Source organism: Acinonyx jubatus, chromosome A2 (genome assembly GCF_027475565.1).
Source record: "Acinonyx jubatus isolate Ajub_Pintada_27869175 chromosome A2, VMU_Ajub_asm_v1.0, whole genome shotgun sequence".
Lineage (NCBI taxonomy): Eukaryota > Metazoa > Chordata > Mammalia > Carnivora > Felidae > Acinonyx > Acinonyx jubatus.
In genome coordinates, this window is record NC_069383.1 from 59,536,760 (window position 1) to 59,562,109 (window position 25,350).

Genomic DNA, 25,350 nt, shown 5'->3' on the forward strand with positions numbered 1-25,350 from the left:
AATTCCAACACAGGCATCCCAGAAGACAGGGAGTTGATAGAGTTGCCTGACAACCATTTTGAACAGTGATGGGAGGAATACCAAAACAAGCAGGTGTTGTGAAAGCCAAGAAAGGCATTTCAGGAGATAGGACGACTGTCGTACATTTTTGAAAAAAGCTTTGTAATCTGATGATTGAAAAGATTCTGTTGGTTTTATTACCAATGAGATTGTTGGCAGTGTTGGCATGAGTAACTTCAGTGGAATGATGGATTCCACAAAGCAAGCTGAGTTTGACTGGGGAAACAACTGGGGGGTGAAGAAGCAGAAATAGTAATGTAACAAGTCTTTAAGAAGGTTGTCTGTGAAGCGCAGGAGCAAGGATACGTGCTGGCCTAAAGAGACATGTAAAAACAGTCCCAATAAACTTAGACAACAAGTACTCATAGTTGATTTGGCACCAAGAGAGAAGGCATAGAAAGAGGCATGCAAATGCATGTAGTGCAAAGAAGCTTAAGTCCTCTGTAATCATACAGCAGATTAGAGAGGGGGGAGGTGCTTAAGGAGTTTAGAGAATTCTCAATTAGCTGTTTGGGGAAAAAGGAAAGCAGTGGATTAGGGTGATGTGAAAGGTAAGCTATGTTGAGGAACAAGTTGGGGCTACAGATCGTGGCAGGGATCTACAAGTTGCTGCCGTTTTCTTCAGAAGAATTTCGCATCCTGGAGAAGGCAAATAACTGCATTTCTTCATGCTTGAGGTTTTTCTATATGGCTGACTGCAGAACTCATATGAGTGGAGAGTGTATTACTAAGAAAGGAGTTGAAAAAACAGATCTTGTTATCTGGTTTGAGTAGCAATAAAAAGCAAGAACTATTTAATAAGCATGAGTTATGTGCCACATGTAAAGGGATAAAGCAATCAGCAAAACAGCTATGGGTCCTGTTCTCCGTCATGTTAGTAGTCATACAAATGTATAATTACTAGTGATATTAATTGCTCTGAAAGAAAATTAAAATATGTGGTGAGAGGCTGAAGGACACATGGTCAAATATTTTAGATCAGATATACTGGAAACAACATCTGAGAATGGGAGCATCACAAAGAAGTCTTACTGCTGAATGTTCTCAGGAGATTTGAGAAGACCTAGGGAAGCAGTAAGGGGTTCTGAGAATAGCATGGGAAGCGAGGATCCTTCTCAGTAATACTGAGAAGGTGGGCTGCCATGTGGTTGCACCTGACGTCTTCGCTGATCCTGTGGGAAGTCTCGCTGCTGTCATTGCCACTCAAATCTGTCCCAAATTGAGGCCAGGGGACAACGATTTGCATCTTCACATTACACACTCATTGGCTGAAGGTTGTCCCACCGAAAAAGTTTGTAATCATGAACAAATCACTCGCTGCTACAGCTGAGGGAAATTCATAGTGAGGGTCATAGCAGAGAGCTTCTTAGCAGCCCATATTTCCAACAGTTGAGGGTGTTGTGTTAGCCCTAAATATGGTATTGAAGTGGAGTGCCATTTAATTCTTTATAGTCTACTGCTAAGTGATACAGATCCAGTAGCATCTTCTAGGAAGTGTTCTGTATCTGGGAACAGCTCCTCCAGGATCCCTGTTGACTTAGTTTCCTGGGAAACTTCTAAGGAAAGGGTTATCGGATCAGTTGTAATCCCTGTTGCTGCATGTGATCTCTTAGCAGTAGCTGATATTCATCACCCTCCTGCATGACATCTCCCAGATTTTGTTTTCTTATTTTTAACTGTTTTGCTTGCTAGGTAGATTTCCTGGTGGAGTGACTGAGATTGTTATCCCCGGAGGATCCCTGGTTACCATGCTATTCTCAGACATTGGCTGCTGTACTTGTTCATTATTTTAAAAACCAGTTATGGAAGCAAGGGAATACCCCATTGCAGATTCTGAGCACAAAATGTATTCATCCTCATTTTGCAGCTTTAAGGTCAGGGTGGGTCTCTTGGAAAGATGCCTGCTGAAATGGTGATTACTTATTTTTCCTGATGTTTTCTTGGCACACGGAACAACTTTGAAAACCAACTGATGAATATAATTAGGTGTATATTGAAGAGACCCATTCTGCCATTCAGCAGGTAAGTAATTTCTGGGTGGTTTTATACATGTCCTATGGTCATGAGCCCATTGCCACGGTTCATTCGCTATAAAGTTGGGCCTTTTGAGTCATAGTCATGTGGAATTCTGTGTCAATAGATAATACATTTTACTATATGTTTTTAGATATACAGGAAAGCCAAGCGTAGGAAAGACATTTATAATCAGTATATGGATCTTACATGCTGATCTTTCCATGTGGGAGGAGTCCAATGCATAATCAGCTTTCTACCAAGTGGTTGAGTGGTCTTCAGGAGGCTGGAATCACATCAGAAGCTCATCATTTGTATCTGTTGTTGGCTAGTTAGACATTCAGCAGGAATAGTGTCCAGAACAGTCTTGGTAATAACCTCCATCCCTGCCATCATGGAAGCTACAGTTATTATCCCTTTGACCCAGCACTGGTTGACCAGTGACAGTGACTGACTGACTTTATATCTTAGTCATTCTCTCTACTTTGTTACTTAAGTTTCTCTCTGGGGTTTATGCTCACTAGTGGCATTAGCATGCAATACAAAATCTTCACGCTCTATGCCCTCTCCCAGAAGTCCATCCACATGTTTCTTCCCTCAGTTTTCATTGTATTGTTAAGAAATATACCTCTTGACTGCCTATCTCTTTTATCTACAATAATAATGTGTTTTATTAATCCTCTCCACAACTTCGTTCGTGGAGTTGTCCTCTTCTACAACGTCATTGTGTTGCTCATTGTGAAAACTGCACCTGTTTTGTTTCTAACAGTTAAGAGTTGCTACCTGGATTCCTATTCTATCATCCCATCATCCCCATCACTTTCATGAGTCCTAGCTTTCCCCCCACCTCCATCAGCCACCGTCTACAGAGGACATGTTGTACTGAACTTAATGATGACGGTGCTCCTCCCACTAGGCATTCCTTATTCATTTAGTAAATGAAATTTTCCCCAGGCCATCCCATGGAACATATTAAACTGGTAGGTTTTCCAGCCTTAGCTAGTACATACATTCTAGAATGTTTACATCTCTGAGTCTTTGGAACCCTTCCTCCCTTACCTGTTGCAGCAATTCTGGCATTTGTACTTCATTAAGGCAGACTATCAATTTTCATAAGTTTCCAAGAGTCATCTTAGCCATGTATTAGTAATGCCTCCTGGGGTCCTTGCCAGAATTTGAAATATAGTACAGATAAGTATTTCATATAAGTAAACTTTTCTTTATCAGATTTATGTCTGCTTCCCTCAGTGCATCTGAGAATATAGTTCCATGCATTTTTTCCTTGCTCCTGCTGGTATATATCAGCCAGCAGGAACTTCTTCAGTCAAGAGTCCCTCTTTTTCCTTGGCAGACTACTCTCATTCCCCTTCAGGCTATGATAGGATTTGACATATTTTTAGTGGTAGGGTTTTAAAATGGTTGCCAGGATGGTAGAAGGGAGTAGATCGTTGAAGAGGTAAGCATTGTCTTGTAAGGCACCTGCCTTACTTGAGGCCTCTGCATAAACTTCTTGCAAGGAGAGCTATTAAGTTCTAATAAAGAGGGTATAGGGTCAATTTTACAGGCCCAACAGGTTCAGGGAGTTTGAGAATTCAAAGTTCTCAACCTAGAAATCCTTGTTCCATATCTTAGGGTCTTTCTCTTTTCCACTTTGGGCTGTGACCTTGGCACAGAAGACCTCAACTACCAATGCAGCCTTGTCAGAAGCTCTGTTATTCTTAAGATAAAATCATGTATCTGATCCTCTGTTCTGACTTCCCCCTACTGCATGAGATTAGGATTTCTTTAAATGCAGCCAATGAAGACCTGTAGTTTTGTGTTTTGCATTAAATTGGGAATCAGTGACTGAGCCTGACATTGTCTTTCTTCAGTGAATCAATGGAACTAATCAAGAGCCACCTATTTCCATAGGCATTATAGCTACCAATTTGCTCATTCTGCCCATGTGCTGGAAATATTGTTGTCAATATTGTTCCCTCCTACTGGTATCCCATTTTAGTGCATCAACAGTGAATGTTTAAATTAGAGCATGCCAGAGGCTCTCCACACCCCTCCTAACCTCAGTGATGGTGTCATTATTGTCACTCAGACACTGGGAAATCCAGCTCTAATGTTTCACTTTACACTTGCTTCCTAGTACCATCCTTGATACTATCATAGGCTGGATTCCCTGGAAGTAGACTCTGAGAAAAAAATGTATTCTAAAAGTTCATTGGAAAGATGTTAAGGAGATATTCCTGTAAATAAGTAGGGAAGACAGGAATGGAAAGAAAGAGATGTTCATCCATCATAACTGGTAATCAATAACTGTAATCAATAACTGGTAATCAACTGTAATCAACTGTAATCAATAACTGGTGAACATTTGTAATTCAGTTGAAGCAAAGGGACAGACATTTAGACATGGTATAGCCTTCATTGGATGGTCATTTCCAGTGTAATCTGCAATGGTGAGCAGTTGATAGCTGATATCAATTGATAGTCAATAGCAGTTTATCTCACTGCTGAAAAACAGATCTGGATAAAGCATGCAGTATTTACTATGGGAGGATTCAAGGTAGGCTTTGTGCTTTGTGAAGAAATATATAGATTAAGATCATTAACAGGCAATGTAAAGGCAAATGGTGGGAGAAGAACATTGCAGACAAAAGGAAGACCATGTGTGAAAATTCCAGAGTTAGGAAAGAAGCTGTCCTTCCAAAGGTCTTGAAGACATCAATTGTGAAGAGGAGTAAGCAAGAGAGATTGGCTCAAGACATGTATAGAGAGATAAACAACAGATCATGTAGGATCCTTTAGAGCATATTAAAGATTTTGAATTTTAATATGATGGGAGCCATTGAAGAATCAAAAGTCAGAAAGTTTAAGAAATCGAAGTAACATTATCAGCTCTGACTGAAAAAAAGATCTCTTTGGATGGCAGTATGGAGAATTGTTTGGAAAGTCATCAGAATCCAACCAGAAAACCCACATAGTGATTGTGGACATGAAGAACAATGGGAAAATATACAAAAATTTCAAGAGAATCAATATCCATAGGACTAATCCAGTGGATTAGATGTGAATATTGAAGGACAGCGAAGTGTTGAGAAACAGAAACAAAAACAGCATTCTGCCTTGAACACCAGATGTATAGGTAAATAGCATTGTGATCTAGAGACACTGGAGGTTGAAACTGAAAATCTGAATGGACCTCAGTTGAGTCAGCACTTATAAGATGGTTGATGGTGACATCAAGGCAGTTGGATATATGTATGAAACACCAGTGAGAATACTAGGCCAGGAAAATAAATTTAGGAGCTATAGACTATACTTAAACCCAAGGAAAAGAATGAGCTTAAATATGAATGCGGTGTAAAGTGGGAACATAAAAGCTAAGACATGAAAAATATTGTCAAGTTGGATAGAGATCCCAGTTTTTAGATATTCAAAGGTTCACTCCCTTTCTATTTTTTAATTTCCCTCATTCTCTTTCCACCCCAACTCCCTGCACCTCTACTTGGTGAGCTCCAGACATTATCAGTATACAGAATGTGGCTGCAGACTATTGCAAGGATTTCACCGGAAACCCTTGTCATTCAACTTGAGTGGATTCTAGAAGGCCCTGTGCTTAAATCCAAATATTTGCTCTCAATCTGAAGTATTTCAGAAGGTTCCTTTTCTTTCCAAAGTTGTATATATTACAGTTTTATTTTTTCAGTCATGTTTATGTCAGAGAAAGATGTCATTACTACCATTTTTCTGGTCTTTAACATCACTGTCTTCTTTTTGAACAAGGATGTGCCTCAGGATATATGTGAGCTACTTGAATGTGGTGACTATGTCTTATTCATATTATGGCTCCGATGTTTTTCCTAGAATATGACAAATAAGCAGTGATCAACAAATGCTGATTGAACAAATAAGTGAAAGAAACCTGAATAAATGACTAGGAAGGTACTAAGGGAGAGGGAGAAAATTATTAGAGCGGAAAGGAAAGGGAAGGAAAGGAAAGGAAAGGAAAGGAAAGGAAAGGAAAGGAAAGGAAAGGAAAGGAAAGGAAAGGAAAGGAAAAGAAAAGGAAAGAAAAGAGAATAAAAGAAAGAAAAAGAAGTGGGGGAAACAGTGACTACTTACAATCCAAGTCATTAGAAAATCATTGTAGCAAGACACATCTTTCATGTAGCCTGGTCTAATTTCTGGGACAGGCAATAGATTCAGAGATGTTTTTATGTATTCTACATACCTTAAAGTATTAATTAAATGTTTTTAAATAGATATGTTTCATCACACTGTAAAAAGTGCACGTGCTAAGTTTCTGGTGGGGACTTTTTTTTTTTTTCTTAACAGCTGCGTGATATATTTAGAGGCACCATGAAGAATGCCTGAGGTTACAAAAAAAGGGGGGGGCAGAGAAGAAATGAATCACTTGACATAATATGACTAAGAAAAGAAGCAAAAAATTTTTCTATTAGTCAAATGTCAAAATATGTAGCAAAAATCAAAGAAGCTTAAAAACAAGCAAATCCAAAACAACATTGCTGCAGGCAGAAAAGAAATATTAACCAAATGATAAAAGGCCATTCCTAAACACAGACTTCAGCTTTTTTCTATGTTTACCAGCAAGCTGGTGGCAACTCAGATTTCAACAATTTACTTAACCACAGAAGATAAAGTTGCTAGAAATTTTTATCATAAGCAGTGGTGGAAGAAAAGAATGGAAAGACAGAGGACCACTGTTAGAGGGTGTCAGGAGGGGGCTGGCTGGCACTGAATGAGCAGCAAAGAGTCTATGTTTCAGCAGTCTGTGTTTTCTGAAAAGCAAAGGCTGGGATTTTTCCTTTTGCACTTTTCCTAATTAAGTTTTCTTATGTAACAAAAATGGATTTATTAATAAATGAATTTAAGTAATATTAGCTTGATCACAGCTAGCTTATGTTGTAAGATTTCATATACTGCCATCTGAAATTATAAACAAAATATTAGGGTGTTTTCCTGTCCAATATTTTTGGGGCATTTTGAAGTGGACTTTTTCGTTATTCAAAAAGGAAATGATTATTCTGCTTCTGTTTATTGCCAGATGGTAATATAAATTTGTAGTTTATTTAAGAATAGGCTTAAATGTGGGCCTTTGTATTTGGAATGTATCTATAATTTGATTGAATCCTTCTTATTTGTGATGTATCAATAATTTGATTGAATATGAGTTATGTACTATGAAGTTGCATGTTAGATTAATTTCCTTTTTCTTCCCTGAAGACACCACAAATAAACTGCACCCAAAATCATGTGCTGACAATTTTGTGAGGCTATTCAAATATGTTTCCTTGAAACTTTTTTTTAATAATAAAGGAATTTTTTATATTTGGCTTTTTAGACCTTAAATGGCATCCAAAATACTTTTATTTGACTATGTACTATCTGTTGCTAATACATAAGTAATTCATTTTATGGAAAATATTTCTTCTAGCATTATTTGCTAGCATTTTAATAAATATAATTTAAACATTTATTTGGAAAAGAGTCAGAATTTTGGAATATATGATTCTCTAAAAATACATTCAATTATAGATGATTCAGCACACACTCCCTCCATATATATCTGGATTCAGATCCTTTAGTTGTTTAAATAATAAAAAATTATAAGTCTCTTAAAATTTTTAGGCACATAAAAATTCTTCTTTGAAATGAATAAGAAAGTACCTTTAATTCACATTTCTAATATAGTTATCTTAAAATATGTTGAAATTCTTTTTATCATTAACTATTTTAACTATAGGAAAATCCAAATGCATACAGATTTTGAGACAACAATAAAACAAAGCCCCATATCTTCATTAAATTTTAGTAACTATTATCTCAGGACCAATCTTCCTTCACATGTGCCTCTCCTCACAAGACTTCTCAAAGCTACTGAAAGGTACTCTTTTCTAAAATAAAAAAGGATGGGGCGCCTGGGTGGCTCAGTCTGTTGGGTGTCTGACTTCAGCTCAGGTCATGATCTTGTGGTTCACGGGTTCGAGCCCTGCGTGACAGCTCAGAGCCTGGAGTCTGCTTTGTGGATTCTTTCTCCCTCTCTCTCTGCCCCTGCCCAGCTCTTACTCTGTCTCTCTCTCTCTCTCTCTTAAAAATAAATAAAACATTAAAAAAAATTAAAATAAAAGAGGAGCAAACTAAAGGATAATTGTTTCAAATATCTCTGATCCCAGCCATTCAGCTGTGGGGCTCAGCGAGGGCAATATTCAACCTGAAATCTGGCCCTGGCGGAGATTCTTAAATGTTACTTAATTACCTGTTAACCATTTTTAAAATCAGTGACCAAAGTTACCAGTAATGCAAGTCAAAGTGTATTCCACCTATGCATATAAATCATATGCCTTTTGGTGGTTTAGGCTGCTTTTTGAAAAACGTTTATTTATTTATTTTGAGAGAGAGAACACACATGTGAGCGGGGAAGGAGCAGAGAGAAAATGCCAAGCAGGTTCTGCTCTGTCAGCGCAAAACCTGAAGCAGGGCTCAAACTCATGAACTGTGAAATCGTGACATGAGCCCAACCTGACTGAGCCACCCAGGTGCCTGCAGGCTAATTTTTCTCCTGTAACAAGGAGCTGTTTAGGTGTCCTATCATCATCAATTTGTGTTTAGTCCTTTGGTTTGGGATATAACACAAATTACTTCAGTGCAAGGCAAAACCCAGAACCCATGAATAACAGCCGTTGGGTGCTTTCACTGGCGTCAAGAAAATAACACAACCACTTCGTTCATTGTGTAGAGTTTAAAGCTTTCATTTTATAAAATCGGTAAATCATCAAAACTCAATTAGTATTCATTCAACAGTTCCATCTATTATGTACCTACTCATTGTAGCTACTCATTCAATGAACATATGTTGTGTGTCATACACTGGACTAGGCACTAAGGCTACAAAGGTCAAGTAAAATTCTATGATCTCTTACCTCCAGATAATGAAGTATTAGCAATAAGAAGAAATGATCTGTCACGCCACATAAGGACATGAAGACGTACTGCTGAGTGACAGGAGCCAATCTGACAAGGCTAGACACTGTATGATTCCAAGTATACGGCAATTGGGAAAAGGCAGATGGAGGCAGCAAAAAACATTAGTGGTTACCAGAATTTGGGAGGAGTGAAGGATGGGTAGGTGGAGCATCAGAGCCTTTTGGAGCAGTGAAACCATTCTGCATGACACGGTAGTGGCAGACACAGGTTATTATACATTTATCAAAACTTATAGATCGTAAGTTACAAAGAGTCAACCCTCAGGTAAACTCTGAACTTTAGTCAATAAGTACATGTCTTTGCTGGCTCATTCATTGTAACAAACGTGTCACTGATGCATCACCTTAATACCTAATAGGCGTAACTAGAGGAGAGGGGTATGTGAGAACACTCTGTCCTTGCTGCTCAACTTCTCTGTAAACCTAAAACTCCTCAAAATATAAAGTCTATTCATTAAAATCAAATTTGTGATCTTTTTCCTCTTAGATTTCAAGATCTAGTTTGTGGCAGATGTATAAATAACTATCCTTCTTAGTTTCCTAGGTTTACATTAACAAATTATCACACGCTTAGTGGCTATCAACAACAAAAATTTATTCTCTCACAGTTGTGAAGGCCAGAAGTTCAAAATTAAGGTGTGGATGGTGTCATGCTCCCTCCGAAGGCTCTAGGGGAAAGTCTTCCAGCCGCTGGTGGCTCCACAAATTCTTTGGCTTGTGGTCAATCCAATCTCCCCACCTTCACATAGTCTCCTTTTTTTTCCCTGTGTGTCTTCCCTCTGAGTCTTAAGAGGACACTTACATTGGATTTAAAGCCCACCCATACAATCCAGGATGATCTCATCTCCAGAACCTTAATTTAATTTATATCTGCAATGAGCCTTTTTCCAAACAAAGGCATAGTCAATGGTTTAGGGTCTTAGCGTGTGGATGTACCTTTCGGGAGGCCACCATGCAACTCATTGCACTACCCATAACAATATTTGCACTATCGAATATAGAATATAGTACAAATACAGTGCTCTGAGAGGGAGGTCTGAGAGAATCATAGGAAATGAGACGTGAGATGGATATTGAAGGTCGAACTGGATTGGCACATCGGGGCAGTGGTATAGTGATATGAGAGGTAGGAGACTGCTGTCCCCAGGGACATATTGCAGGACACAAGACATATTTAGAGAGTGGTAATAAGGTCTGTGTCTCTAGAAAGGAGGGTGGATGAGGGCTAAAGGAAACAATAGCATATGAGTCTGAGATGTCAGACTATGCCAGGTTATAAAGGAACTGACAATCCTAAGAGAAAAGTACTTATTCTACTTCCTATTCACAAAGTTTCTAAAGATCAGATTTGTACTTTAGAAATAAGTAACTGCTTGGAACAGTGAGAACTTTAGGAAGCAGAGGTTAGTGGCAGGGAGATTAAGAGGCTATGCTCAAATGAGATACTACTCTGAGGTCTCGCAGTGGGGAGAGAGCCAAGAGATGAGAAATAGATATTTCGGAGGTAGATTAGACAGCATGTGGTGAATAACTGGATTTGATGAGCAGGGAAGGATGTGAGGATGAATCCTCAGTTTATGGCTTCAAGACTCTGTTTGATGCCATTTTCCAAAGTAAGGACTTTGGAGGAAGGGAGTGGTTTTATGTGGGGTGTAGAAAGTTATGAGCTAACTTTTGGATATATTTAATTTTCTTTCATCTTGTACCCAAGTTCTAAAATTGGTGTATCGAAATGTTTTGTTTTGGAGCAGTAAAGGGCTCTGAAAAAAGAAGCTTAAGCTTTTGGGGAAATCTTCAAAATTATCTTTAGAATTGCCCACATAGGCCCTTCCAGTCAGTTTCTGTCACACATGACAAGCTCAAACAAACCACATGGCCCTGAAAACAAAAAGAATGAATCACCAAATATTGAGAGGCTTTACTAGTTCATGAAGGTAAGAGAATGTTTTCCCTTTTTGAGGGGCTAAAAGAGGTCTGAAATGACCACGACAAATAGCAGCCCAGTCTTATTATAAAGAGATTGTAAAAAGAATTAGAGCCTAAGCTCTCGCCAGGGAGGAGATCTTAAAATTTGATGAATGCTGCTTTATTACCTTTTATTTTTATCTTTTCAGAGCTGGTGCAATGAAAGAAGAAATCTCTGTTCCAACATAAAAAATAAACATACTATCACTATGACAGGGACTGATTCAGTATGGAAACATTGACTGTAGAGGCATTCTGGCTTACTTCAAAAGACTTTCAATAACTGCCAAAAGAGTTTATTTGGATAGTTTCAGTTTCATGTGTTTAATCAACTAAAAACTCAATCCAGAGTTGAGAGCGTGACACAGCATGTGTGCAGAAGAGGGTGTGCATGTGTTCATATTTGTGGGGCCATGAGCGTGTTTGCATGTGTGGATGTTGGAGCATGAGCAAAGGTGTGTGTGTGCATGCATGTGTGTTATAACATCTTATGCTCTTTTATATCATTCATTTTTTTTTTTATAAATAGGGCCTGTGCTCATCTTCACAGCTGTGATTGTATTGGACCTAAATTTCTCGGATTTCTCTAACACTTCATCATGCTCTAGATCTTACAATAGTATGTCACAAAGGGATTCCATAACTATAGATAAGACAGGAAAGTAGAAGAGCAAAACTGCTTTCCCTCTGGTTAAGAGAGGTCCTGCAGCTTGAGGTGATAAGCCTTTCTTTTAAGGACTCCTGTGTTCTTTCTGTTGGGATCCACGGACTAGTATGTACTAGTGCATGTATATTGTGCCATTCAGTTTTGTGGTAAAAACAATGTGTCCTAAAGGAATTGATCTCTTAGATTTTTCTGTTATTATAATAGGTAAATTCATTTTAGCCATTCACACCTGAGCTTGTTAATAACAACATGATGACTACCATCTCCTCTACCACTGACTTTTTGAGGTTAGCGGTGGGGAGGTCAGCACCTCGTCGGGTGTTTCTCCAGTTCTTCTTGTCCTATGTTGTTTGGAGAGTTTGATAAAATCATGGATTCACAGGCTCTATCCCTGCTGAGTAGCAGTGTTCATGAATGAAGAACTGTGATTTTAGCTAGCTCATTGTGAGCTCATTAAGATTCCGTAAGTTGAAGAAACAACAACTAGTCCAATCCTTTGTTTTTTCAGATTTTCAGAAGATTGAGACCAGGGAAAATTATTAGCCCATTTAGACCATGTCTCTTTTTCCTAAACCATTGTGCTGGCCCACCAACCTCTAAGGTGCACGATACACATAGAAATTCTGACTTGGGTTTTTCAAGATAAATGAGTTGAAAATGATTTTAGTGTGCCACAGTGAATTTGGTCCCAGGTCAAATGCATGTGTCAGCATGCAGCTTAATGGTTGTATACAATACACTGTTAATGAGGCTGGAGTTGTGATATTTATCTCTTTAGTATCATATATAAAATAAAAACAGTAATTTTCTGCCCATCCAGCATCTCACTGTGATTCCATTCAGTTGTCTTGCAAGTATTCCCTGCTGGTCAAAAAAGGGATCAGATGATGGAGTGTGGGTGACTTGTGACTGCTACCCATGCTGGAGGGATATAACTCTGAGGGTATGTGTTGATGACAATGCCTCAGCAGTAACTGTTCTGCAGATGAAGAACAATTTCTTTTTAAAACCAGTGTCATTTGTCATTAACTTTTTTTGGCAGAAGGATGAGACGTGGCTCCTGTACCTAATGAACTTACAATGCGGGTGGAAAAACAAAGATTGGCACAGAAACAGGAGATTACAGGTCAGGTGGTGAGTGTAGACCTGCCGTTTCAAACCAAGGACATAACGCATTGTTTCCTCTCACTCTTCATTCCACATACATATATAATAAGGTATTATGTCAATTGTTTGAGAAAGTATTGGGATAATTTTTTGACATTGACAGTCACTTACTTTACACTGGGCTCACCCATCTGAATTCTATATATTATTTCCTGAAGAAAACAATTCAGTAAATATAAATGTAGTTAATTATCCTTCTTTTGCAGTTCCTCTACAATCATGAGCAAAAGATTATAGATACTGTGTTTTATTTTTATAGAAAACATAGGCAAGCCTTGCACCTTCTTAGAAATTTTGTGACTTCCCATAAACTACTACATTCTCCACATTCCAATTTTTTCAGTCGTTAATTGTGACCAAGAGTGAATGGCTTGACAGGATTTCGCTTGGGGCACTCTAAGCCACATGTTCATCTGCCCATTCATTAAACTTCTTAGTATTAAGAGTGAAGGAAGACACTGGGCTAGCACTTGTCACCATTCCCTAGCTTGCCACGGTCTTTGGTCAGCTCATATTGCCTCTTCACTTCTGAGTTTGTTAGAGTTGCCAACTGAGGCAACTGACTTGCTAAGAGAGATGGGGAGATCAGGATGAATGCATATTAAATTTCATCAAACTCTTCTGGTGTCATAAAGTTAGCAAATGGCATTATTTATGGCATTAATCAGTGCATTTGTCCCTGCTCCCTCCTTTCATACTCATCTCCTGGAAAATGATTGAACAAATCTTACCATGTATAAGGGTCAAAGATGAATAGTTTATTTGCATCCACCTCATTGGTCCTCCCAATTATCCCATGATGTAGGGTGAAGTTCATTCAAGTTTTCCAGGCTCAGAGACAAATAATTCCCCCAAATGCATGTGACCATCAAGTGTCAAACCTGGGTATTTGAGCACTTCGAGTATGATTCTGGAGCCATAGCTTTTGCCACTTGACTATTCTTTCTTCCAAGGAAGAGCTATGGGATTAGAGACAGTTGGGAACACTGACCCAAATGAGGCAATATGGCCTGTCTCAGAGACGTGTAGCACATACTCACACTCAGCATTTGGTAGCCCCTCTTTTTTTCCTCCTCATTCTCTAGGTCTGGACTTTTCCTAAGTTGTTATTTGGAAGACCAACACAGGCAAATTATAAAGGAAGGTGTAACTTTAAGTAATTTATGGAAAATGGCCACTACTCAGGGAAGGAAAGGTAAATGGCATCCATTGAATGCTGGCATCCGTTGTTACCACATGTACCTACTGCTACAGGCATTGGCCCACTTTACAGATGAGGCATTAGAGTTCTTTAGGTTTACCCCCTTGCATTGTTTCTGATGCTTAAATACAGATATTGTCCCTCCTTTCCAGATGCCCTCTGCCTAGTGAGAATTCAGAAATGAACATATGAATTACCATAGACGGAATGAAAGTGATGAAAGAAATATATACTGAAAAATCTATTTACTGAAACTTTTGGTTCATTCATTCAAAAGCTTCCAGTAAAAATAATAGAAATAGTTTCATGAGATTCTTCTGAGTTCTAGAATTTTCCTTTGGAGAATAGGCCAGTTATGTTTTTGTTTGGAATTTAATTTATGGTAAGGTATTCAAAAGTCATTATTAATTTGAAGCTTATTCAAACAGTCGAAGAATGCCATAAAAATGATACTTTCTGTGGTCCTGGATAACTTCCTCCATAAAACCTCCATGGATGGCGCTGAACGCCTGACCATTTGCAGGATTAAGCAGGTATATCTTGAACAATTGTCTGTAGTCAGAGGCAGTAAAATCAAAGCTATGACGTTTTTATCCCATCAGGCTGTTCCAGATACTAGTTCCACCTTTTGACAGGATGCCAAGCAGTTGACCATTAAAACAACGTATCTGGCACCACGATATCTGGTTTTTGAAAAACTCATTCCAATAAAACAAAATAACATTGCACTTCAGTTTTCAATTGCTTTTCTTTTTTGATTGTCTTTGAACAGACACGTATTTGATTCACAGGATGCACTTAAGTTTAATGTTCCCATAACCACAGACAAAATTTTGTGCTATTTTAAATAAGTTTTAATAGAAAGCATGGATGATAGTAAGAAACATAGTAAAACCTAGTGACTTCCTGATACATCTATAAACTGTGAGCTATTTTGGGAAAATGTAAAAACAATGCACAAAGAGACCCCACCCCCAAATCAAGTCCCAAATAATCTTGAATCAAATATAATTAGAAGGAGGAGTTGAAACAAACAAACAAACAACAAAAAAAGCAAATTCTGTGACCAAAGAAATATTGATACTATTCTCAAATGTTAATGAAATGCAAATCTGTGAAGATGAACAATGTCACCTTGAAATGACACTATCAATTTTAGCAGACAGTGCAAGTAGTAATCTAATTGATGACCATAAGGAAGATTTCACAGTATTATGAAACTAAATGTATGCATTTTACAAGGAAGAAAATGAGTACAAGAGAAGCTAATTCTACTCATAAATAATATTACAAAGTTCCTTTTTAAATAAAGAAATGTTTTGTTATATCTGCTATGTCTTAGAAAGACATGTTATAATGCTTTTTTCCTCAGTTTCCACAGAGTAGAAACTCATGCTTTCCCTTGCTCCCAAAGCAAGAAAACAAGCCCATTCTTTCCATTGGCATTCCAATTCACTATTCCCCCCCACAACATATCACCTCTTTTACTATATCCAGATTGAGGGTTTTGAAAATGTAAACCAGTCCTCCTGTCTTAGAAACATACATAAGAAGTCTTTCTTCAAAAAAAAATAATAAAAAAAAATAAGTAAACTTTTTTCATATTGGGATCTAGGGCACTATAAGAAAGGTATTCCAATTGATGGCAGAAAGCCATTATGAGGAAACAAACTGTATATAAGCATGGGGACACAGCCTTTGTAGCTCTGAAATAACTTACACAAAGAACTCATATATAAATTTGGCTCACCTCAGCAGTGCTTTTTCTTTAAATTACACAGAAATCTGAAATGCATTGGGTGTATGTAAGGGCAAACTGTGGCCCTGAGTAAAAATGTGTATTTAAAAGGGGAAATGTGGAAGTAATTATTACCTTGATGTATTTACCAGAATGCACAGAATGTATTCAACATGTCTCGCTTGGGCATTGAGGGTTTCGCAGAACACCTATGACTCTAAAACTCCAGCATTTGGCATCATGTGATCCGGGAGTTAGTGATAAACTACCTTTACCCAGGCACTGTTGTCTTGGAAAGCCTCAAGGAGCCAGGCTGCTGAGAAGAACTGAAATCATTATTTGAAATGAATGAGTCAGTCTTCTCTGGTTCAAAATGAACAGTGTTGCAGGCAGGCACTTTCGAGAAATAAACAGGAACTTTTGTTTCCTTCCACATGGAGACTAAAAAAGCCAGGCGAAGCAAAGTGTGCTAAGTAATGGCAAAAAAATTCTAGTTGGATTTCATGATTACTGTTGGGTCTTTAAATTGTACCTCTAAACCAAACATTCATATTTCCTGCAAACCAGACTTAAAAGGAGGCTCTGGCCAGTATTAAGAAGTGTCCATATGCCCAAGAGTGGGGAGTATGTGTATGTACCCATGGGTTCCAATGCGCTGGCTACGGTAGATATGCTGTGCAGAGTAACCTGAAGTGGGGAAAGTGTACAGTGGGAATCCAAGCCAAAGACCTTAAGGAAATGTCCAAAGTAGAAAGCTGATGAAAACATAGGAAAGTCCCTAATTTAGAGATGCAGAGGCAGAGCTACAAGTGGGGCCCTGGGAAAGAAGCCACACTGAAGTAGACAGACCATAAACAACATGGAGTGCCCCCTCTGATTTCAGCACAAACCAGTGAGCATTTAGGGTTTGTTTTAATGGGACTACAAGTGCCTGATCCATGAATATATAGAGCCAGCCAAATAGAACATGATCATGAGATCTAAATGTTTGCATTTGTCTTGGCTTCTGGAATGGTAGATAATAACAATTGCCTTTTTACAGCAAAGTTCCAGGACACATTGCTACTCCTCCTGTTCCTCTGTGATCACACCTCACAGACTCTGTAAGTGAATTTGAGATTAACGGATACAAATAAAATGCTGAGCTTCTGAAGTGAGGGAGTTTTCAGGTTATATAGAACCTTCAAATACCATACCTAGTAGAAGGGAGCAAGACTTAGTTCAGTCTAGGAAAGTACATAGCCGTTTTCTGCTGAGGACAAATGTTGGAAAGGCCATCCTAGGTAAAGAAGAAACACCATGTGTAAACAAACCAGTGTACCTAAGGAACTAGAGTGATTTATTATGGATGGACCACAGATTATTGGCAGGGAGTGGCAAAAGGCATGGTTAGAAATGTTCAGGCTAAGGCCAGATTCTAAAGGAACTAGCTAACCCATGTTATGGAATTTTAGCTTTATCTTGTAGGCCATGATGAGTGATTAATACTACTAATGGGATGATGGGGACGGGGTCAGGGATCACATGTTTCAGTGTATACTCCAGAAATCTACCTCTGGCAACAAGATGAATAGTTTGGAATGAGTAAACCTAGTGGTAGGGGAAATCAGTTAGAAAGTGTTGCAATCGTTCAGTGAACAAAATAATGGATATTATGGAGTAAGCAGCAACAGAACAACTGAGATAGTGGACTCAAGAATATTCAGGAGAAAATGTGGCAGTACTTATAGAAATGGACCATCAGGGCCAGTGGGGTTGTTTGGTAGTATGGAATACAGGAGAAAAAGCAGATGTGTCATGGAGGAGGGAACAAAAGAGACAAGTTTCATTTTGAAAATGACGTGTCTGTGTGGCACATCTGGGTGCATTTGCTTGGGATCAGACAGAATTACTGCTTTTAGAATTAAATTCTATTATTCAGTTCACTTTTTGTTGCAAGTGACACAAGCCCAACTCTAACTAGTTTAAACCAAATGAACGGATTTATTAGCTTTTTCAAGGGGACACAGCTGGATTCAGAGATCTAAACATTATTCTTAGGACTTTGTCTCTTATTTCTCCTTGCTTCTGTTTGGCTTCAATTTCGGTGGCTCCTTTCAGGAGGCAGTAAGATGAATACGGACAGCTCTACCCTTACGCACTCTCGATTCCTGAGGAAAAGAACATGCTCTTCCTATTGTCTATGTCAGAATTTCTGGATTCTGATTAGCCTGATTTGTCTTGCACCAATCCCGTTCCCAGGGCATGAAATACTTGGATTGTCCAAGCCAGGGTCATGTTCCCAACCTGGAGGCCAGGTTCCAGGTAAGGCACCCTGTCTGACCATCCCCAAAGAACCGCATGCAATTGAGAGAGGTGCATCTGAGTGGCAAATAATACACCTCTAGTAGAATGGCAATGAGACAACTAGACGTTTCTCCTGCAGTTGACTGTCAAGACTCTGGCAAGCAGTGAAGGTGACTTTAAAACATGTGAACAAGATAAATCTCTTCCGAGTTAGCCCTGCCTTCAAAGGCTCCAGAGCTTGGCCCGCACTATAAGGAGAACCAAAACAGATCTCTAACACTAAAATTCAAGGACTTTTTAAGTTTCTTTTTGACCTTCCTAAGAAGGTTTTTAAAAGTTTGGTAACCAATTGGACAAACAAACAGAATTCCTTGGGAAGAATGTTTGGAACCAAACCACACCCCACACCCACTAAAACCCCCTCCCTCTGTCACCACACACACACACGCACACACACACACGATGCAAGGCTGAGAGAAACCAGTGTAAGTGTTTGGGGAGTGGGGGTGGACACAGGAGAGAAGAAGATCACAGTTCCTGGCCTGGAAGCCTGGGAAAGGAGCTGCTTTTGTTTAAGGCAGCTGCCTCCAATCACCCCAAAAGGTGTTTAGTCAGATTGGATTCTCCAAATAACTGAATTCCATCCCTCCCCCTGCTGGGGCTGTGTAGCTTTTGGAAGTGATTAGAACTGCCTGGAAACCCTGAGTTGGAAAGGTAAGCAGAATGGGGAGCTTGACTCAGTTAGTCCCATTCTGGGCTTGGGCAGATCCAGTGACTGCCCTGGCATCCTGGGTGCCAGACAGTCCTCTGCCTTGCTCTGTGCCAGCAGATCCAGGTGGTTGCTTGGGTTCACAGGGAGCTTTGCAGCCTGGGGAGAGCAATACCCCTTGAATCTCAGCTGCAGCGTGAGTGCAGGACTAGGCTTCAAACACTATAGTGCATGGCCATGACTATAGCCTGAAGGACAATTTTAAAATATTCAGACCTGTAGGATGTGGGCCTTGGACCCTGCAAATTTTAGGGGCAAACGTGTCTCTAGCACTATCAATTCAAGGCCTTTTATAGTGTAAGAAACACATACTTAAAATAAATCTAATTTCGATCATGGTGCAAAGAGAAATGTCTCTTTCCCAAAAGATGGTTTACTATTACTGAAGAAACATACTTTCAATTTCACTGGATTTGCCTTTTAATTAAGTAGGTTTGCCATTAAGAGTCATATAGGATAGGGGCACCTGGATGGCTCATTCAGTTAAGTGTCTGACTCTTGGTTTCAGCTCAGGTAATGAGATTGAGCCCTGCATCAGGCTCCACACTGGGCATCAGGTCTGCTTAAGATTCTCTCTCTCTCTCTCTCTCTCTCTCTCTCTCTCTCTCTCAGAAAGAAAGAAAGAGAAAAGACAAAAGAAAAGAAAAGAAAAGAAAAGAAAAGAAAAGAAAAAAGAAAAGAAAAGAAAGAATCACATAGGATAATCCACCATGAGGAATACTTACAAATTGACTTATATTCTATTTGGTTTGACTTAAAAAGTATTTTATTAATTAATTATTTAATTTTACTCACTAGATTACTGGGTTATTAAAAAAGGATAAAAAAAACCCAGTGAAGAATTATACAGGGCCAGGTCCCCAACAAAGGAGCTTCTGTCCACACGGAGTTTGGGGCCTGGCCAGTGGCACATGGCAGCGTTCTGGTTCGCCAACCTGGAAACTCCCAAATCCCATACTACTGGGATTTTTACGGAGGCCTTCTCAGGTAGGAATGATCAAGTTTTAACTCTGTTTTCAACTCCCGTCTCCTCTCTGGAGAATGGAAGGTGGAGGGCTGAGAATTCCAAGCTTCAAATTATGGCTTGTCTTTCTGGTGACCGGCTCCCATCCAGGAGGCATCCAGAAGCCCACACGGGGTCACCTCAAGAGAACAACAGATACTCCTTGTGCTCTTATTGCTGAGGACCTTAATGAGTATGTTAAAGGTATATATTTGTGTTTTATTTTTATAATTTCTTTTGATATTTTTATGGGTTGAAATGGAGTTTTCAAGAATTTGTGTGAGATTTGGAATATTTCATTTATAGGGAAATTTGTCAGATTTCACCTATAGGTCAATCCTATGAACGATGATCGAGTAGGAACAAATTACATTCTTGCTGGGGTCACCTTCCAGTCACTTTTGAGAGTCACCTGTCAGAGTGCTTTTTGTAAGTGGTCACCTGCCTGCTCTGCCCATTAGCCAATTTGTGGCCCAGCGCAGAGCAGCCAGGAACTTTGCTACCGCACGAAGCTGATTTCCTGACGCATTCCCCTCTGTTGCAGGATTCTGGACCATCTTCAAAGGCCTTTGCCTGGTTTTTGTCAAAGCTTGAAAATGTGAAGGGACAATAAATATGCAATCTGCTTTAACTTATAATGTTATTTTAATTCTAAAAAGTGTCCCCAGATACAGTAAATACAGTTGGTGCTAGACTGATGGATAATAGAATAATTCTGCAAATAAAATACAGAAGAATAGGTTCCTTTAAGATAATGTATTTTGACTGGTGTTAGCTTCTAATATGGCAGATTGTGTTGGAGTTTTCAAAGCTGTTTGAAGTCTGTAGATGTTTTCAGTTTTAGTAACCTCAAAAACAGATGTTTAAAAAGTCTTATTGTGCATTTGTACAAATGGTGTATAGGAAGAGTGTTTGCAGAACACAGATTACCTCAGCCCTGTCCTGTGAGTCTCTGTCTTCGGTTGTGTTTTTTATGGTCTGTGCTACATAAACTTTTTAGACAGTGGGAGGAGACAGTAGCTGAAATAAAATTAAATTTCTTACCATGGGAGAACTTTTATTACAACTTCCTCTGTGACTGAGCAGAACCCAGAAAGAATAGACAGTCTTTAGCCACAGAATGCTCTTGAGGCATTTCTGAGAAATATATTTAATTTGTATAATCACTGGGTAAAAAAAAACTATTTCTGGTAAGTAGTCCACACATCTAAGTGCTGTCAAAACCACATAAAATTTGGGTTCAGATCAAACTATATTCTTACTAACTATGTATGCTCAAAGGAATTAGAACACCATCTATGAATTAGGGAATAATTACTGACCCAATAAGGATATTCTGAGGAAGAAGTAAAGTAAACGAGTCACGAAATCCACATATAATAGGTGATCAGCACTAATATGAACGTATGTCTGGCCATGACTTTTCACACTATTCCAGCTAATAGTACTTGACATCTGACACATGTACCCACTTCAAAAAAGCAACAGTTCATCTGAAGCTTTGCAGAGATGAAACATAATAAATACAGTACAAATTTAATGCCATATAAATGTATTTTAACTCGTGTAAGCACTGGAAGAAATGACTATAAATACAGTATTTTCCCATTTTATTAAAATTTTTGTCTTTACCTCATGTTAATAAAATGTACATATTCATATATTAAAATCTGAATAGCTTTATTTCACTTGTTTGGAATTAAGATGCGGTTTTTCATTACTTTACCCCAATTACTTTATGATGTATTATTAATCTTTCACAACTTGTTTTTTGAATGTTTGTTTATTTTTGAGAGAGAGAGAGAGAGAGAGAGAGAGAGAGAAAGAGTGTCCATCTGGGGGGAAGGGGCAGAGAGAGGGAGACAGAGAATCCCAAGCAGGTGCCGCATTGTCAGTGCAGAGCCTGACAAAGGGCTCAATCCCACGAAACATGAGATCATGACCTGAGATGAAATCAAGAGTCAGAGGCTTAACTTGACTGAGCGCCCAGGCACACGGCACTTCTGACCACCTAAACATTTTCTTCCTTGGCTCTCCTTTAGCATCAAATCTAAAATGTTCCAAGATGAACCTCAAGTTTATTATCCTTCTTCAACTTCTACCCCCAAACAGCCATTCCTTTTGCTATTTCTGTTAATGGTGCATTTTGTCCACGTCACCTAAACTTGAAATTTCCTCCCTTTCTTTTAACTTCTTATCCAAACTGCTAAATTATTAAAATATTAACTTGAAATCATTTTGCCATGTAATTTATATATATTATATATATGTACATATATATAATAGCACATATATGTGTCTACATGTTAGAGCTTACGTATATGTGTGTATACACACACACTAGCTCTCTGTGTCCTATCATTTATATGTATGTACATATATACCTAACTAAATATATATATATATACACATATATACCTGTATATGTAAAGAGCAAGTATTTTGTTGTTACTATATGAGATACAGAGAACCTTACATTACAGAAGTAATGTTTCATTTATTCTACTCTTCCAGTCATGAAGTTGATATTATGATTAGTTCCATTTTTCAGATAAGGAAAGAGTTTCTGGAACTTACTTAAGCTCAAACAAATAAGAAAGAAAAGAGTTGGGGTTTCAAATCCAGATCAGTATGACCCCAAAGCTTACATGATCTTCTATATATTCCATCCCTCTGAATCACAATGTCACTTCTGTTCTTGAACCCGTATTAACCTCTATTACATTCTCTCCTTTCTGTACCGTGTGTTTTGCCCTCAATGCAATTTACAATTCATCACACGATTCATTCTCTTAAAACACAGTTCTATCTTGTCTTTCTTCTACTAAAAAATTGTGAATGGCTTCTTACTGCAAATTGCCTCTGTTACCTTTATGCCATCCCTCTATTAAGGTTCTCCAGAGAAACTGAACTAATAGGTGTGTATATCTAGAAACAAACTTATTTTAGGAAAGTGGCTCACGTAATTGTAGAGTTTGACAGATTCAATATCTGCCAAGTAGGCTGGCAGACTAGACACCCAGGGCTTAGCCAGTTTTACAGTTTAAGTGCAAAGGCTGTCAAGGTTGAAGACACATGAAAGAAGAATTGTTGCAGATGAAGTCCAAAGGCAGTCTGTTGCAGAATTCCCTTTTGCTGAGGGAGGTCAGCCTTTTGTTTAATTCATACCTTCAACTGACTGGATGAGGCCCACCCACATTATGGAGGACAGTCTACTTTACTCAAAATCAATCAATTTAAATGTAAATCTCTTTCAGAGTAATGTTTGACCAAATATCCAGGCACCTTGGCCCAGTCAAGTTGATACATAAGAGTAACCAATATGGAAACTATTCAACAGGTTCCTTATAATTTAGCAAAACTGGGCACTTATGGGTATCTCAAACCACCCTATTATATCCTATCTTCTCCCTTTAATGGCACTATTACCTTCGCTTGAACAGCTCACTCCTCTTGCAACTTACCATTCAATAAAAAAACAGGCTTAATGAATGAAGAGATAAATATAAGAAGAAAATGAAAAATGGCACTCGATATATTAAAGCTAGTATTTCCTGAAGTCATAAAAATAAGGCTTTCCACAAATGCTAACCCAGCCACCAGAGTTATTTGTTATACAAACAGTAACTCTGGAATTTTACCTTTTCATCTGAAATGTAAAGTGATGAGGAACACAGCATCACTGGTCAGTAAAACTTTCTGTGATGATAAAGATACTGTGGCCTGTACTATCCAACATGGTAGCCACTAGCCACATGTGGCTATTAAGCACTTGAAATGTAGTTAATTAAAATAGTTAATTAAATAGTTAATTAGTTTTACTAATGAATGCAATTTTCTCATTTCATTTAATTTTTGTTAATTCAAATTAATGTGGCTATATGTGGCCAGTGACTACTGTGAGCAGTGCATGACTCAACAATCTAGAGAGTCTCCTAATTTAATTCTTTTTAAAAATTCTGTCATAGTATTTAATTCTAACTGTGTAATCAGATAGGTTGGAAACTTAAATCTCCATAGAAATACTGTTAAATAGAGATTATGAAACTGACAATGGAATTTTCTGGAAAATAGCTCAATCTGTATTTGGTGTAAGATATTCCTATGTGACAAAACTATTTAATAATAATGAGGAAAAATGCACACAATTCACTTTACAGTGTAAAGTGCTTCATACCTTAATTTCTATATTAGCAAAACAGAGCTAAAAATAAATATTTTATTGGTGTAATCATGAGCACCAAATGGAATAATACATGTTTTAATAGTTTTTAAGCATGTAGCAGATCCTCAATGTAGTGTTTTTCTCCCCGATAAATTTTTTAAGTTAATTTCAAAAATGTTTCCTATATAACCGTATGATAGTCTGAAGGGTAATCTTTGTTTTTATTTCTTGTTGACTTTGGTTTTGTTTCTTAAAAAAAAAAAATTAAGCCACAAAGAACAACAATAAAAAAACCACAGTGCCATATAAATCACAAGTCAAAGCAGGGCAGAGTTCAAACACTAAACAAAAGAAAAACATTCTTCACCTTGAAGGCCCTTTTTTTCCCAAGCCAGCAAGCTAAAGGATTTCTCCATCCCTGTTGGTGCTGGCAAGGACGTCACAGCCTATTTGTTTTCCTTCTCATCTCCCTTTGCTTCATTTCTAAGTGCTCATTTCTAAGCCTTGCCACCGGAGATCCTGGCCCCCATCCTTTGAAAGAGACCCTATCATTTAGGAAAGGACTTGGGGCGGCCAGGTTGCCTAGCGGCTCCATGCCCCCTCAGGACTGCCAAATATGTGGGAGTAACTTCCTGCTCCTTAGGGGCTGTGCCCTGGCACCCTCATTGCCAACAGCTGTGTGGGGTCTATTCTCGCCAGGGGCCTCCCATGCATTGCTGAAACATTCTTGGAAAGCCGAGTTCCAAAGCTAAACAAACAGCACAGATAAAGTGTGCAACAATATGCGTTGGCATTTTACAGCATGGTTATGAGGACCATTTAGGGAAAGTATAACACACCTACTAACATTCACGCTCTACAACAATATCGTCCCCAAGGATAGGAAACCTACATGTGTACTGGTACAGAATTCTCATTTGAAGTGGTCCTCCACAGAGATCCTTCTTTTAAAGGAGTCATCGAGTTTCCTGTTATTGTCTTTGCTTTTCTTTTTCGAATCTCCAGACTCAGAATATTACTGATGCCCCCCATTGGTGGAAGGACTCTCTCTTCACACCTCCTAGTATTCACAAGGCTTGTGAAAAATGAATTTTAGTGTAAAACTTGAAAAACATAATTTAACCAGAATAATTAGTCAATAAATATTGCTTCAAGTAAGACTCATTGTCATAAAAGTGGTGCATTGAGGAGCAAGGTCATAAGCTGTTGGATAGGTCTCAGTTTACGCTTACATGTGCAAATAGCTCTCTGTCAAGGGATAGAAAGTACGCCGCTTCCTTTAAGAATCTTTTCTAGTTTTCTAAGCCCTCTTACATTC

At 38.5% G+C, this 25,350-nt stretch overlaps 1 protein-coding gene and 1 long non-coding RNA gene across 20 annotated transcripts in view; both read left to right on the forward strand.

Moving 5' to 3' along the window:
• CRPPA (CDP-L-ribitol pyrophosphorylase A) overlaps nt 1–2,439 on the forward strand; it is a 481,097-nt gene extending 478,658 nt beyond the window's left edge. For all 17 annotated transcript variants that reach the window (XM_053218382.1, XM_053218386.1, XM_053218374.1 and 14 more), the window contains one exon: nt 1,928–2,439. The gene's annotated coding sequence lies outside the window, so the exon portion shown is untranslated. The remainder of the gene's footprint in view (nt 1–1,927) is intronic.
• Nucleotides 2,440–6,077: 3,638 nt separating this feature from the next.
• LOC106971344 (uncharacterized) overlaps nt 6,078–25,350 on the forward strand; it is a 90,037-nt gene continuing 70,764 nt past the window's right edge. For all 3 annotated transcript variants that reach the window (XR_001429647.3, XR_008296819.1, XR_008296818.1), the window contains exons 1-2: nt 6,078–18,113; nt 19,663–19,851. This is a non-coding gene — a long non-coding RNA (uncharacterized LOC106971344). The remainder of the gene's footprint in view (nt 18,114–19,662; nt 19,852–25,350) is intronic.